A 17,114-nucleotide genomic window follows, 5' to 3' on the forward strand; every position below is an offset into this window, starting at 1 on the left:
AAAACCACCACCACCACCAACAGGGTTGGTCGACAGAATGGCGTCGATGTGGCATCGGTGGCTGGGTTGGGTTTACCTTTGGCGCTATCCAAGCAACTGTGCGAGCCATGAACGCGATGAATTTCATCCGCCGCTCACACCGTGGTAGTGAAACGTCCCCCGAGAGGGAACCGAAAAAGGATACGAGAAATCCACGACGGACTTCATCGAACTGGACACTGACGAATGGACGGTAGGTCTGGGCTCATTTTTTTGCAACTGCCATGCCCACTGGTCGAAGAAGCTGCTGAGCGCGAAAAAGAGACCCCGGTGGCGCAGCAAAAGTGAAAGAAAAATCAAAAAAGTTGGCGAACGAAGCTCGGTTCCAGCTCGGCAACCCCGGGTACCTGATAATGGAGATGAAATATTAATACCCGAGCAGCGGCACTAAAAGAATGCGGTTTTTTTCCCTCCACCACTGACCGCGTGGATGATGAACATCGTGCGCCATCGTCAGGGTTTCCCGTGGTGCGCCAGGAGCACCCTGATCCGCTGTTGGCCTTCTCATACCCATGGTCCCGAGAAAGGGAGCCATTTTGCGCCACCGCTTGTAACGGGCTCGAGTTTCCACACCGTCGGAGGATGGGTTTTTAGGCGGCTTATGTCCTTTGCCGGTTTCCGCGCGCAAATCCTTTCCGGCAAGCACCGGCACGATACCGGCGACGCGCTCGATCTCGCTTCAGATTGATTGGCACTGGGATTTCGCTGACGCCGACGGCCAATTGCTGCTCGGGAGTCTGTGGCCACACGCGGTGGATGCGAACACATTTTTGGTTGCTACATTTTTAATGCGCCCATCCTCGGCTCCCGGTGGCGCGATCAATGGTAACCGGCCATGTCCATGGTGTGGTCGGGCAGTTGAGCGGCTAGAAGATTGATTATGATTTCGATTTGGGACGAGCACTGGGATCGCCCTGGGAGTAGGAATTAGGGCGGGTGTCCGGGCGCAAATCGGCCCATAGTGGTTCTGGTGCGAATACGAACCGGGACGCTGAAGAGCTTTCTGTTTTCGTTCACATTTTGTACCCGTTGGGGGTGTGGGTTTTTTTTCTGGTGGAAATTTCAACCAGCGACGAGGCTTTAGAAGCTTTTAATTATAAGCGTTCGAAAAGATTCGATTAAACAGTTACGAATAATTGATTCTTGATTTTTTCGAAAAAATCGTCGAAGAAAACAAAAGTAGTCGTCTTGGTGCTCTCAGGACTCCAAGGATAAAATTCCAAAGTCAGCCCGATCTGTCTCTCCATCTCTCTATCTCTCTCTCAGCCCCGTTTTCCCGGATCACTGTTATCACATGATCATATCACACATCGGAATGACTTAATTCCTTGCGCCGCCCAACAGGGGCCAATTTTAGCACTCTCCACACGACACGCATCATCCGTGCCGGGTGGTTTTCGCGCGAGCCTAAAGTGTTGCGTCTTAATTTATATCTGCTTTACGGATCATAATCGCCATCATAAGTTGCTCACGCACGAACGCCCACCCGATCCACCCTACAAATGGTCTCTAATGAACGCGGCGCCGTTCTTGGATGGGGCAAAGAGCTCTCTATCTCTTTGTCTCTCTTGTGCGTTCTCCACGCAAGCCCTCCACGTACGCACACGCCACCACCAGTTAATCTGCTCCACCGCCGCCGGTTCTCGAGTGGCGTTTCGGATTTACGATAGCGCATTACATCGGCATTAAATCTCGGCGCTTCTCTACACGGCCTCTTCCGATGCACGGCAACCGCCACGCGGAGCTTCGCGTTGTGGTGTTTGTGGCACATAAAAAAGCATAATTTATGAGCTTTTATTATTTTTATTATCATCCCCCGAACGAACGGCATACGGTTCAAGAGGAACCACCAAAACTCTTGCTACTGGCCCCACTTTGGAAATGCGGTTTGGGCCTCAAATTTCGCATGATCTCTCGCGTGGTCGTGTGCGAGAGTATCTTGTCACTAGGCTACAGGTTGCGAAGCACCTCCTCGATATGCTCCCAACCCATCGCCGGTCTCGGCTAATGATTAAGGGATAATAATACCTCAATTTATATTATAATTAAATTCCGTTCATCTTTATTATTTTCAATTTAGACGCTCACCTGATCGCAAGGCAGGGCAGGCTGATGTGATACCAGCAGAATAAAAGCAGCGAGCTCCGAGAGCAACAGCAAAAAAAAAATGAATCACCTCCCTCACGCCAGCTAGATAGCCGGACGGGAGAGCTCTTTGCCAGTGGCCCTTGGGTTTGTTGGGTTTTGTTGGGTTTTCCACCACCCAGCAATCGGCCATGGCGTCGTCTCCGTCGTCGTCGCTGGTCCTGACGGGAGCTGAGGCAAATAAATAAGCATCATAATCGACGGAGCGAGTTCGTGTAATGAAGTTTCCCTGGCCAACCTCCACCCATCCTGGGAGGTCCTTTATCACCGAGCGCCTCTAAACCGTGCGAAGCGGCTGTCTTTGTATCGTACGCCTTTTTGCACCTTCGTTACCCATTTTTCATGATGGCCCAGCGGGGTGTCGGTGCCCGGACGTGGAACATGAAAATGACTTGGAACCATCCGTACAGCTGCTCGGCCACGGGTCGGTAAAGGGGACCGGTTGCATTGTCAGCATTAAACTGCACCGCTGCTCCGTGCACAAAGTGCCACTGTGACAACGGTGGTGTCGCTGACGGTAAGACACGCGGCACACCAGGAAACGGATAGGGCGGACGAACGCGCAACTCCGGCACACGGATGGAAGTAATTTAATTTTTTAATTAATTTTTCCCTCCATCATGTCGCCTGTCGCTGCTGACGGCAACGTGCGGCCACTTGACGTCCGCCGGCGTTCTCATTCGTGCAAAGCGTGCATTGTTGCACCGAAAGGTGGTGCCCGGGGGCCGCCTTTAACCGGCCACTTTGTCACCTTTTTTGCAGGCCAAACGCGTTCCGTCTTCCATCTTCCAATGGCATACAACGGCCACCCAACTCTCGGGGGCGAACTTTCTTCACTCGAACCCCAACTCCAACTCCCCTTGGATAAGCGATTACACGTTTCTTGTTTTTTTCTTTTCCCCTGGTATAGCTCTCTTTCGCTCACAAATGAAAGAAAAATAATCTTCCCCTATCTTGGCGCGAGATACAATGGAGACGAAGGTGACCCCCATTTTACTCCTGCGGCAAACACGGCTTTTTTTTTCTCGCTCATCATCTTATTCGTGTGCTCATCCGCGATGCTTCTTCTTCTTCTTCTTCCTGTAAGCTGGAGAGGTCAGCAGTAATGCAGCCCTTTTCTTGCGCTTTTCGTTGTTTGAGTTCCTCGGGCTGAAGTTTTAATGCGGTTCCGAGCGACTTTTGGGTCCGACCAAATGGGCTGCAACAATGGGCTGGCGAAGCGGATTTCTTCTTTTTTGCTCACCCTCCCTCTGCAAGTTGGGAAGATGCGAGAAACCGGAACCGGAAGCGAGGGAGAAATAATAATCCCCGCGGCAAGCCGAGTAGGCGGGGAGGCATAAACGACAAGAACCGAAGAAAGCGCCAGGTTACAGCCCTGAGATAAGCGAATGCTTAATGCAACCTTCCGCGGGAAAGCGCAAAAAATAAAGCCCATCACGGCACGGGTGGGCAGGATGGAACAAGAACAAACAACGGTTGCGGTGCGATGAGCGAGGCATGAGTGGGGCAGTAGAAAAAACTAATCCTTCTTATGGCATAATCGACCTTCACGTCGGCCGCACGTACTATTAACCGGATAAAAGGAGCTTTTTTGTCGGGGCCCTTCTGGAAGCAATTTCAAGTTCCGGCAAAGCGAGCGCGGCTGCTTTCCTGCACTTCCGCCTTGCGGAAATGCATTATTTCTGCAAATGCCAGTTTCTTGCTTGGCTACTTTTCGCTGTTTTTCTCCAATTTTGTTTTTTTGCCTCATTGTTCCAGCTACTCGAAAGGAGAAAGTTTTAATCGATCTGTTACGGTGAGGCATAATCAACAGTTGGCCCAATCGTGCGTTGATGATCACGTTAATTCACCTCGCTCGGGGATGACTATCACAAGCAGCCCCGATTGAACTGATTGGACGGGATGCTAGTTTTTGCCTCTCGAAAGGATTAGTGGAGAGGTGGGTTGTTTGCATTCAGCCCCAGGGTGGCTACCGTCGACACACCAGTTTCATTATTATTCGACAGCTCAGGTGCGAATCCGATTGGCAGCGCTCACTAATCAAGCATTCAATATTGAATTCGGTAGCAGAGGGAGACTTTAATTGAATTCATGACAATGTGCGGACCCACCCAAAATCAGCCCGAGTTCCATGAAATCCCGGTGGGTCAAGTGGTCACCTCTTACACCGGGCCCCCCTGGACGGTTTGGAAGAAATTCATCACCTTTCCTTACCGAGTCGCTGCTAGCGGACGCCCCCTTTCCCGGTGGGCTAATCGAATTGGCTGCAATCAAATCAAAACCCGACCACCGATTGCAGTGACCAGAGCGCTTTGGTTGGCAACGCCCGGAGACGGTTGTGGCAATAAAAGGAAGCCAAAGCCCATTGCTGGTCCTTCGTTACGAAACCGACTGTCAGACAGCGCCGGTAGTGCGAATGTGAAGCCAGCGTCGTGTGTAAATTTCAATATTCATCACAAAACTGACCCATCCCTAATCGAGTAGCTCCCCGAACCGAGACGGGACGGGACTTGGGTTCTCTTGGGCACACCCCTGCAAGCCTTTACCCAGAAACAATATGTAATCAATCCTGGGCTCGTTCTCAACCCGAATCCTGTGCGAGTGACGGCTTGCCTGCCACGGCAGCCGCCACCGTCAGTAGGGCGATTGATTGATTTCGATCCCTTTTCCCGGTCCATCCGTACGGACAATCAATTTGTTTCAATATGAATGAGTGCGCTTCACGGCTCGAGCGGTGCTGAAATCAATCGTCCTTACACGCTCCCGGCTCCTGCAGACGAGCCTTTCGTACCCGAAATGCCGATCCTCTTGCATGGATGGATGAACCGACCGACCGACCGGCCGACCGATCCCCGGGCGGGTGTATGTGTCGGTTCTCGCATTGTTCCCGCAAACACACCCTGAACCGGTACCCAATTCACATTTTGAAGGAAAACTCCTGGCGGGAAAGGCCGGCCAAGAAATGACACCAATTGTGAGGCACCCTACGGGGAGGGCCGTGTGTGAAACAAGACACCGACATCGATACCTTCGGTATTCATTGATTATTTATGGAGCCAGAGACATCAATCTTGCACCGGCCATGAATCAACCGATGGGTCGGGACGCCTCGATGCTTTTTCGTTTTTGCAAGGACCACTCTTAGCTATCCTCTGCGCTCCCTTCGAAACCAGACAGGAGGCCACGTTTTATGTTCCGATTTGATTGGCGATCCCCGAAGTCAGTTTCATTTACACCCAATTCGAGTTCAGTTCGCTTGAGCGAAGAAAACACAGCACCCCCGTACGGTTGATGGATTTAAAATTGCCTTCCCGTTCGATTAAGTCGGTCAATCATCAGGCGATCGCCGGTCGCTTCGAACGCCATAAATCTTTCACCCGATGAAAGGCGACTGGCATCGGGATGAAAGCTTCACGCACCCAAAATCGAAACACAGTTGCACCCAGGCAAAACAGAGGAAAAGCTAACAAAAAGGCACAACAATTCGACTATGCCTCTCGGGAAGGCATTGGCACAATAGGGCATCTTCATTACCGGTGGGCAAAATTCACTTCCGACGCCCGTTACGAAGCGACCGGAATGGCGTCCGGAATCGGGTGCGAAACAAACGCCACACCGCCATTCGCCAACCAACGAGTTAAGTGAAGGAGGAAATGGTGAGAACAACGTTCCTATTCCCAGTTCCAACCGACACGGCAGGCATTCTTTCCCGAGGCTCGTCGCCATCGGGGTTTCCACACCCGGACAATCATGCTAATGAAGCTACAAAATTTGTAACCCACAAATCCCCCGAGGACTTGCTCCGAAAGGGATAAAGAGGTGGGGGAGGTGAAAAAAGAGAAAAAAAAAGATATACAAACGAAAAGTCCATTCCAACCTTTCAGTCGTGGGCGTCCCATGGACAACCTTGCAAACATTAGCAGCAAAAAAAAAAAACTACACCAAAAGTGGCTAAAAGAACTTTCGCACGGGTATCTCCGGGTTTCGGAGACGGCACAGACGACCACCGAGGGGAAAAGCCGGTTTTTTGGGTTTGAAATCGAAATCAATATGGAAATTCGATCGAACCCTCGTCTCGCCGTCCACACTGAACCCCCTCTCTCTCTCACACACACACACACACTCTTCCATCCTACCTCCAACGGCCGAGGCGAAGGATTCATCAAACAGGAGCACCGTATCGTTGGGAACACCCGGGGACCATTTTCCGGCATTCACAGCTGGTTCGGGAAAGGACGTCCACGCGCGCGCGAGTGAAGCAGGGGCAACGAGCTGGAAAAACTGTTCCATCTTCTCATGATGGTGCCGTGAAGCGGAAACGGAACCATTCCCCGTGTGCCGAGCGGCGGTGCGCTCCTTTGAGGTTGCTTTGCCATGCGTTAAGCCGGTTACATTTGGTCAACAGTCGGTTTCTTATTTCTTACTTCGCCTCGGCAAGGTTTTTTTGCCTACTTGGGGAAGGTTGTGTTTATGCGGAAACATTTAGAAGTCAAAGTGAGCCAGGCAACGAGGACGATCGATGCGGCGCCGTGTGTCGGAGTCGAAACGCGATACGAACCGAATCGGGTCACGGAGCACTAGGTTTCGAAGCCGTTCGCTAGTAACACGCGCGCTGCTGTTGACTTAGGGCAAGGATGGTCGATTGTTTCCAATGCCGAAGGCCGGAGATTGAAATCCGTCGGGCAGAGGGGTTTATCGATTCTATTCTCGGAAGATCGGTTGCCGAAACGATTCCCTCTAGCACCGGGAACACTTCTAACAACCGAGCACAAAGAACGAGTATGTCTCTCGTCGGTTGGCCGCGGGTTGGATTGAGGAGTTTCCATCGAAAAACGGAAACGCTCATCTCCCGGACCGGCTGGCTCGATTCGCATGAAGGTCGCACTTACATTGCTCCGTGTCGCCAGATTGCGATGCTTCAGTAACGGCAAAAACGACATGAATCGACTGATTGTTTGGTCTGCCCCCACATAAAGCCAACGGGCTCGAGCCGAAATGCTTGACTCACGCACATAGACCGAATAAAAGCGAAGGGTTATGGATTGGGGGCAGATTTTATGACGCTCGAATGCACGTAAGCACCCCGTAGGAGTGTGATAATATTTGCACGGTTTAATTAAACTTGATACGGCCAATTTCCACGCCTCGCTAGAGCACACCGGCCGTATCACATCGCATTGAAATCAGTCACCTGGTGCAGTCAGTTGCCGGTGATCGTCTAGTTGTTTAATGAGAACAACAGATTTAGCAACAGCTTTGCGAGTTCCATGAATGCATGCCGGTACAAAGATAAGTGAATTGTAATTCCATTCGATGGAATTGTCTTTTATGCTGCATTTCGATTTCGCTTTGATGGATTTACCTCGATTCAACTCAACTCTCAACACAAAATGCAGGTTTTGACATATGCAGTGTCCGAAAATCGCAAAAATTAATCACAAAATTCTAACAAAGAGCCTTGGTTACTGTGCTGAGTTTCAACATGGTCCTCCTGAAATTACCGTGCTTGGTCGAATCGATGCCACCAAAACCTCAATCTAAATCCAAAACGCTAGCATTTGCCATCCAAAAGCGACCTCCAAAGCACGCTGACGAGCTGTCCAAGCCCCGAAAACCATCGGACAGCCATTTCACGACCGACTGAATCACTTTAATAGCCGAATAAACTTCATTTTCCCCGCCGACGCCCGGTCGTGGTCACATCCGTCCACACCACAGCGACCACGGCCAGCCTGCAAGATGAAAGCAACAAGTCCCAGCGATGCAGTGATGGTTCAACACCGCAATCGATTCACACGAACTAGCGCTATAGCCGACACGAAACAACGTCAGCTTCATTTGCTCCGGGCTGCGGTTTTTGCACGGCCCTGTTCGAATCTGGTGGACCGGATAGACCAGCACCAGCGCGGGGATTGTACCAGAACCGTTCACTCGTAAAATTCCCAATTGATTTCCATCCTAAAACCAGCGTTCGTTCGCGCCCGCGCGCTTCCACCCAGGTGGTCCGCCCCCCGTTGGTCACTTTTTGTGGGCATCACCTGTGTTGATGATCCTGGAAATGATCCTACACAGTGAGGCTGACCCGGAACCACACTCCGAAAACCCCACAAATGAACACCGTAGCTGGTCGGGCGAAAGGTCCTCCTTCGTTAGAGAGCTAGCGACAAAAAATAAAACAAAACTGCCATCGTACACAGTGAAACCCCTCACCCAAACCTGGGTTAAAATGCCGAATGAGAAATGGATAAACTTTTGCACTCACTTTATACGCGCCCTGGGAATTGGCATCTTCCCTGATCGACCTCCGAGTGTGGACGATACGTTGCCTGGGCGGCATGGTGTTGGCTTGGCGATGTAAAAGTTCAACATGAGGATGTACGTGGACGTGTGGGCTCGTCGCTGCTTCGTCTCTCTCTCTCGGGCGGCTAATTCCGTTTGCGGCGGGATTTAGAGTTACGGATTTTACGAACTTTGAAACACACACACACACACACACACACACACACACACACACGTGGTGGCGATGACGACCAGCCCGAGGTTGGTCGGGTGGTTTTACTTTCGCCCCGTCCATGCCGTCCAATTCCTGAGAGAGTCATTCTTGACTATTATTTTGTCAGCTCGATTCGGGAAACGAGACACACCGGTCTTTGGCGTGCACCTTGAAAAAAAATCCCCAACCGATAAACTACGACCGTGTGCCGATTTGGGTGGCATAAAAACCAGGCCATGGCAGTGGGAAACAATCAGGGAATAAATACATCTCACCGACCGATCGACCGACCGACTGAAGCTCAAATACACTCCCGGGCATCGGTTGGCGTCCCGGATCCAAGGCGGGAGTAAATAAATTCTTCCCGGCACTCTTCCACTGGGAGGAAGGCGAAGCGGCGAGCCGGCAAAATAATCTTTTACCCGTCGATTTGGCCCAAACGCTCCAGAGGGAGAGCGGCATCTCGGTTCCCTCTTGCCTTTTCGCATATGGCTTCCTTTTACGCTCGTTGGCCCGCGTTGGCCGGGAGATGAAAAATGCTCGTCCAAACGAAAATTCGAACAAAAAGTTGCCAACTTTCTTGCATCCAAAGGGATGGGCGGTAAGAAATAAAACCACCTACAAAAAAAAAGTGTACAAACAAATAAATACCGCGCGAAAGAATGACGCCAACTGGGAGAGAGTGAAGGGAGATGGCAAAAAGTGGAAGAAAAAAAATACCAAAAAGACCCCCCACGACAGGACGTTCTCGTGTTTACCGAGGCGGGAAAGATTTTCGCTCCTAGTTTTTCGCATCACACTGCGATTTCTTGGCCAGAGAAAACTTGCTACGACCGGTGGCTGGTCACCGTGACTAGGTGAGGACTTTTCCTTTCCACCCGACGAGCGCGAGATGAATGGAAAATAAATGTTTTGCGGGCACTTTTGCTGTTTGCTTCCGCTTCGTGCGATGACGGCGGAAGTGACAATTTTCTTCCCGCTCGCTCGAGACAACAAAAAAAACATTTCCGCAATGGTGCGAAGTGTCAAAGCACGTGTCCCCGACCATCGCAACAACGTTTAGCGAGCTTTCGGCTGAGGTTCGACGCAAAAGTTCCCACAGTTCGAGCTGTGCGTCGTAAGAAACAGGACACTTTAAAAAGGCAGCAACCCCCGTTCCACGCTTAAAGTACCGCAAGCGAAAATAACACGGCACGGCCCTTGGCACCCTGACTGCCTAATGGAAAAGGCGAATTTTCAGCGGCCCCATTAGCAAATTGGAAGAAACATTAGGGGGCATTATTTACAGGCGCCTTTCTCGGTCTCGCTTCCGGTTCGGTCCCCGACCACGGTTGGTGTCCCTATCCCCGGACCCCGTTTGCTTCCGTTCCCTGACCCGGGCTAATGCAGATATATTGCCAACCACCGGGCACCTTACCGGGGGTCGGAAAGTTTTAGATTATTTCACCGCATGGTCCACACGGGCGCGCTTTAATTAAATATTACTGCAACGGGGAAAGTCAACACGGGCCCGTCGGTGGAATGGTTGGGAGCCCGTTTAGTGGCCGGCTTATTTGACGATCCAAGGTAAGCGCGTCTCACCCCTACCTATGGCACGATAGCGTTTTTGCTTTAAAGCCCACCGCGGCACTTTCTTCTCCTAATGAATGCTCCTCGGGCTTCGTTCCATCGCGAGCGAGTATTTGTTTGCTGCCAAGACCAGTTCCAAAGACTACACGCTACCGTACGCAACGACCACCGTTCCAGGAGGAGTCCGCACGAGAATCCACCACAAGAGACGCCCCAGTCTCTCGAGTCGAGCGTCCTGAAAGCGATCTTCGAACCACGGGCCTGGCGCTGGATTAGCACCTCCTCTGCTACCGTCTCCGGGTACATCGGTTTCCGGTCCGAACGGGCTTTCGGGTGCGTTTTAATTAGCTCCCCGGAAGTAAATACATGCGCGCGCGCGCGGGCGCTCTCGATCCCATCCACGCGCATCCTCCTTAGTTCCTCTGCGACACCGGCTACGGTATGAGCGAAATCGTGTCCTTTCCCACAAACGGGAGTCGCCTGTGGCCATCGGAGTCGCAGGCGCATAATTACTACAGTTGATGCCGAGCGGCTGAGGGGCGGAAGAACAAATAAGATTCAAATTTAATTATTTCGAATTAGCATATAATCTTATTGCCACAATAATGCCCGTGGCCGGATTATGCTCCCACCGCCCTAAGAGGTCGATGCGCTTGGGCGTAGGCGTTCCGTAAACCGGCGTAACTGTCACGCGGGAATGGGAGATGGCTTTAGGCCTTTCAGCGCGCCTCGATCCGTGACTCCTCGTGACCGTGTGTTACCACACGCCGACTCACACACACGGCAGGTTTCTACGAGTAATGCTTTGGGTGGAATTATTTGCGGACGAACTTGTCGACGTTGGCCACAAAAGAGCCCGCCTGAGCAAACACACACACAGCACTGGGCGAGGATTCAGAGAGTTCGTTCGTAAACGAGTGACCAGCTTCATCCTCTAACCCAATAGAGAGAGAGAGAGAGAGAGAGAGAGAGAGAAAGAGAGAGAGAGAGAGCTAGAATGTAGGGAAATATTTAAGACATTTCAATAATATCACTCGACAAGGCGGTTCCGGGGAAAACTGTGGGTGCGAGAGACCGTTCATTAGACCGGTTGGCCTGAGCTCGTTTGTCTTGGGCTGTTGGAAAATCGAATCGAATCCAAACGGCACCGGTACGACGGAAACGCTAAGCTAGGCGGGTTGGTGGTGGGTTGATTGTATAAATAATCCCTGCCAAGGTGATTGCCGACGGTTTAGCCGGAACAAGCGCCTCCGTCCCGTGAGGTGGAGTGAATGAGAGCGTGCGGGAGGTGCCACTGAAGTCGTGCAGCTGGTTGGCAATCGAAAGGATCGTGGATCTGACCTGTGCACCCGAAAGGATGGCAGAAACGATTCGACGTACGAAATCGAAAACCGAGCAAACAGGAATCGGATCTAATGAATGTCTGGAATTTAGTCCACCCGTTCGCCTTTCGTGGGGTGGTCAGGCGTCGCCAATGTATGTGTGTGTATGTGTGCACGGGAGTTGTTCCCAGCATTTGGTGCTCTTTCCCGAGTGATTACTTACCATTATCTTGTAAGACGTCGGTGTTCGGGAATGATTAGCCGCACCGTGAGTCCCGAGACTCAACTCAGGCTGTGGGTAGATGGAATGCTGCTAAAAGGAGCGCCCCAGTTTGCTAATCCTGCCACCGGTCCTTGACCACTCTATGCTCCCAGTGGAGCTCGAAGTGAAACGATACTTTTGTTTTCACTGCATCGTCTGATTGGATCTGGTTTAGTAAGCGGAAAGCGCCGGGTACAGGGCTTCCGTAACCATGCTTCAAAATGAAGTGTCTTCAGCTCATTCCGATAGATTAAACTTCGTGGAAGGAGAGGGCTTATTCATGGTATTTATTTGCCATACTCCGGCAGCTCGTAGCGAACGGATAAATTTGGATCTTCCAAAACCAACGCGAGCTCGTTGATTTGTCGAAAAATACTCATCCAATCAATTACCACTAATCTACGTTACGTTTTCAAAAAAGGCGCCTCAAAATGCAAGCCACAACTGACGAAGCAGGCAAAAATTCAATGTGGTCGCTTCTCGTTTGCAGCTGAGGCTGGATTACATGCCCTTGCCTTACGCCGCTTGTTCAAAGTGTTTCGAATGATCCACTCCATACTTGGAAGTGAAAGGCATACAAAAATAACCAGCGACACAAATCAAATCATTTCTCGGAGTGCTCAAAAACATACCCCACCGTAGCTGTGGCTCCGAGCAGGCGGACACACGCCGTAATTAGTGTCAGTATTTCAGGATAATCTTTTACGATCCCCATTTACCGCACAAGTAAATTTGAATGGCTGTTCCGGCATTTGTTCCCTCATCCCCGCCCCACGCTGTAGAGGCTGCCAATGGAGCAAAAAGCATCTTTTGAATAATTGATAAATAATTATTCAAAAGCCCAACCCACAGCCCCCGTGGCTATGGTGGACGGATCGGTGAATGTGGAAATCCACTTCGTAAGCTGCTTCCCTAATCCCCTCGTGTGCTCATGGCACACCGTCATGGCCCGTCTGCTGCTTGTTGCAATCTAAATCAACTCACAGGCTTCACTCGACCAGCCCCAAACGCCCCTCGCATCCGATTAGGAGCGTTAGCACAAGTAAATTGAAGCCATTCTTCTCACGAACGGCAATAAAAACCAGTCCCCGGCAGCACCGTCTCCAGGACCAGGCGTCTCCATCTGCTGCCATTCCTCATTCGGGCGAGCAAGGCGAGAGCGCACGGCCGACAGCACACAATAAAATATGATGCAATTAAAGGCAGCAAGTGCTCGGAGGGCTCTCCGTTTGCCAATCCACCTTCAGCCCAGGCGAGGACTACCGAGCAGCTCTGGCACTCATCTCTTTTTTGCTACTTCTTCTTCTTCTTCTTCATCATCATCTTCTTCTCCTCCGGCGGCCAGTTTGTGCCGCTCGTGTTATAATGCCACAGCAACATGCCAATCTCTGGCCAAAGAGTTTTGCCCATCGTTTCGAACCATTTTCCCACCCCCACCATCGCAAAGGCGTTGCATATCGAACTCGACGGGGCATCCGTGTACCGCTCGCTCGTCCTCCACACCGACCACCAAATCGCGCTTTATTTTCTCCGTGGAAATACATTATTTAACACATCGTTGAACAAAATTAATTGAATGTAGAATTGATTAGACTTTATGCTTGGCATCTCGGCAGACGCCAGCATCCGATCCGGTGTAGTTCATTGTTGTGTATGTGTGTGTGTGTTGCTACATCCATCCCATCAGCATTGTATCGGTGGTCCACCAGAATCCGTGAGCGTGTGGGTATTTTTGCTGCTGTCTTATACCGATCGGAGGGTAGAACACGCGTTCGATACGAGAAACACGTGTTGTTGTTATCGCGGAAAGTTACCAGACTAAACACTATCGAAACGATTGCGAGAATCAAACTCAGAGATTGCCTTCCGGAAGGTGGAAATGTAAATTCCAACATCCGCTTGCGCGCATCCATCCGTCGGGGGACGTGGACGATGAGCCGGAAGAAATAATGGCTGGCATCGCGCAGTTCGCGTGTCCTGTTCCCGCGAGGCGAGAGCATAATAATGTGCCAACTTTCCACCTCATCAATCCACCTCCGCGAGCGCTCATCGACAGGCGTCCTCGAAACAGGACGCAGAAACCGAGGGCCGGTAAAATTAATGCCGAAACGTGCTGGGAGAAAAAAAAAAACAAACGCTGAAATTGAAAGCCAAAGCAACGGAAGGAGGAGCGATCGAGCTCGACTAGTGGCGGCTCGAGTGTCTCATAATTTTTCAAATTGGGAAATGAATTCATTACACAATGATGGATGACTCATTTTCGTTCCTTCGTACGTTCGCGAGGGGTGAGCGAGCTCGCTGTGAAAGGAATTTCAAATTAGCTCACGGATGCGCCAAACGCGCTCGTCGAGTGAATTTGTAGTGCTTTAATTTTTGAATTGGTTTTGTTCACTTATTTCTTTGTCTGCCATTTTTTACGCGATGGGTGATGAATTCAAATTACGTAATGAGAGAAATTTTTGCTTCGCTAGTACCGAGGAAAGTCTATTACGGGTTCCAGTAACACAGAAAATTGTATTTCAATCAACTTCCAGTTCCGTATTATTTCATAAAAATAAAACCTGTGCAGCAACCCGTACCATACCATATTTCATAATGGCTTTGTTGATGGTAAACTTAACTCTTCTTTGATTCAGTCCACGTTTCATTCATGGAACGAAATTGAAATCAAATTGCAATTTGCGTCAAGAACGTTCCAGGTATTTCAGGTCCATAATTCCATCCCAGTATCCTTCTGTTTACGTGGAAATGATGGCATCATGTCGCAGCAGAGTTGCTCCCAAACACAGCAAACAGACACTTCAACGGTGCAATTAATTTTTGCTCATTCGCCTGCCAACCGATGAAATGTGGGCGAAACAAAACGGCCAAAGCTTTTGAACTAATCGGCTATCTCGTCGACGAATGCAACCGCATTGTACCTCACAACTCATGGCCGTTGATTAAAGCGGGTTTGGTCGGCTCCGTACTGCGTCTGCAATTGCATCGTTCATTCATAACGAACCGGTCGGTGGAGAAGGAAAATTTCGTGCCGATACAAAGTCGACCCCAGCTATGACCCATCGGGCAAAACTCACCCCCAATCTATGTGTGTTGCCTCTTCGATGACAGTCATCGTAAACCATTCGGCCTGAATGATTGTTCGGTTCGTTTTCAGAGAAGCGCATAAATCACGGCCACCACCCGCTGGGGAGAAGGCGTCCGAGAAGACGAGCTGATCGCATTTCACGGAACCACGGAACTAGCACCATAAACCGATCCGCTGCTCAATCAGCTCTTACGGGCCAAGCCGAACGGCCCCTTTTTTTATAGATCAAACATAATTACTCCACTAATTGAAGGCAAACACGGTAGTGACGGACGCGTTAGAAGTGAAAATTTTGTTCAGAAAATGTCCTCCCCAATGATGATGATGATGATGATGGGACGTGAGCGAACGAAAAGCGAGGAATCGGTGTAATCAGAGCACCCGCGCGCTGCCTTGGTTCGTTTGTGGCGTGGTTCCTTTTTGACAATTTGATGCGCAAAATTAAATTGGGATCAATTTATCACCATCGGAGCGCGGCGTGAGTGATTGCAATCCGGTTCGCGGACGTGGCCAACACCAGGACGTTGGGCTGGTTCCCGAGAGCCGAGAGCCATGCTTGCTGGCGGCAATTGACATGACGGCGTCATCATCAACAACGTCAACCCACGGTGGATGGGTGACGCACGAACATCGAACGACACCCGATCGGTCCTTGCGCGAGCGAAGGGCCAATGATGAAAAGCAACGACCGCACGCGCGTCGAAAGGATTAAGGATTAAGCGAAACGACGACGACGACGACGACGACGGTGAAACGAACCGGTGCCGGTACCGGTAAAGAAGCCACTTCCGGTTCACTGTTGACATTTAATTTATTCAAAGCTATTTATCATAATACGCCCGGTGAAGGCAAAGGTTTCGGCAGTGCTGGGGCGCTGGCGACGAAGATACGAACCACACCGTGCACACGGACGCGTTGACAGATTCACGAAACGACGGAAATGGGTCGTCCACCAAACCACGCCAAGCGCGAAGGATCGCTGACGGGGAAACTAACCGAATGACAAATATTAGCAATCTATTTCGAATTGTGTTTACACGGCGGTATACCTGCCAAACGGGGGAATGGCCGCAATTGGGATCGGGAGGAACTATTTTACCAAAGAAATACTCCCCCTTATGGTTCTTGTCGCGCGGCTTCCTTCCGTCGCCTCACACGCCAACGCAGGACTAATGAATGGCAATTAAGCGTCAAATTCGGTGTTTCAATTTCAACCCCCTAGTAGCTGGTGCTGGTGGCTTTTTAATTCTCACAGCCTCAGGTGGTTGCGTACCCCCGGTGGTAGGCTGTTTTCCTACCCCCAAACCCCTACTCGTTAACGACCCACGGCTAATGGATGGTTAAATCGGCGTTCAGATATTCAAAGCAATATCAAAAGGTGAGGCCAAGCGTTCGTAGGCTGTTTGCGCGGTGAAGGATGCTAAATTCCCGACTCGCGACGTGACGATGATAATTTCGCCTCCACCGAAAAAATGTAATCCCCACAATTATCTCGAGACGCCTAATTGCTCGCCCACCCCTAACAAGAAAGGCCCCAAATTCCTCCGAAGCAATCGAGCGCGGATTTGTTTGACGAATTTCTTTGCACCAACAACCTCGCTTCTAATCGCAGCTTAACAGCTAGCGCCGTTAGAACAGCAAAAAAAACACGTGGACACGAAATCCGGGACACCAATCAACACCTTCCGAGAAGCAGATTATCGCTGGCGCCGATGGCTTCTCCGCCTACAGACGGAGTCAATTGTTGCTTTGCTAATCCAATCACCAGATGGGCGAAACCGATTACAGGACGCACCGGTTCGATAGCTTTCGGAAGGGCAAAAGCCCTCCAACCGACCGTCCGGCCGTTCGTTGTCAACCATTGTCAAGATGGTGGACGTGTACGAGAAAGGCACTTCCATTCGCTCCGTGTCTCAATCAAGCGGAAGCGGTAACCATTGCCATCGCCTCGGATTAGGCACCCGGCGCTCCGATCACCGGAGCACCTTGTGCGCAATAATATTTATTGTGATTAAATATAAGCCACCTTTCGTGGGGAGGGCGTCCAGGTGGTGGCATCCACAGTGACGGTCGGCCGGTGTCCGAGGTCCAGCTTGCCGCACTGGCCTGGGGCCCTGAAACCACCGGTCGCATGTCTCTTTTGAAGGTTGGCTCAGCTTTTTCCAGTTCCAACTACCACCAACCAGCACGTCCACG

General features: G+C 50.8%; 1 protein-coding gene across 1 annotated transcript in view; it reads left to right on the plus strand.

The window, feature by feature from the left end:
- Positions 1-17,114, plus strand: part of LOC128721627 (hemicentin-1) — a 145,843-nt gene that overhangs the window by 23,003 nt on the left and 105,726 nt on the right. The window lies entirely within an intron of this gene.

This window comes from Anopheles nili, chromosome 2 (genome assembly GCF_943737925.1).
Source record: "Anopheles nili chromosome 2, idAnoNiliSN_F5_01, whole genome shotgun sequence".
Taxonomy (NCBI): domain Eukaryota; kingdom Metazoa; phylum Arthropoda; class Insecta; order Diptera; family Culicidae; genus Anopheles; species Anopheles nili.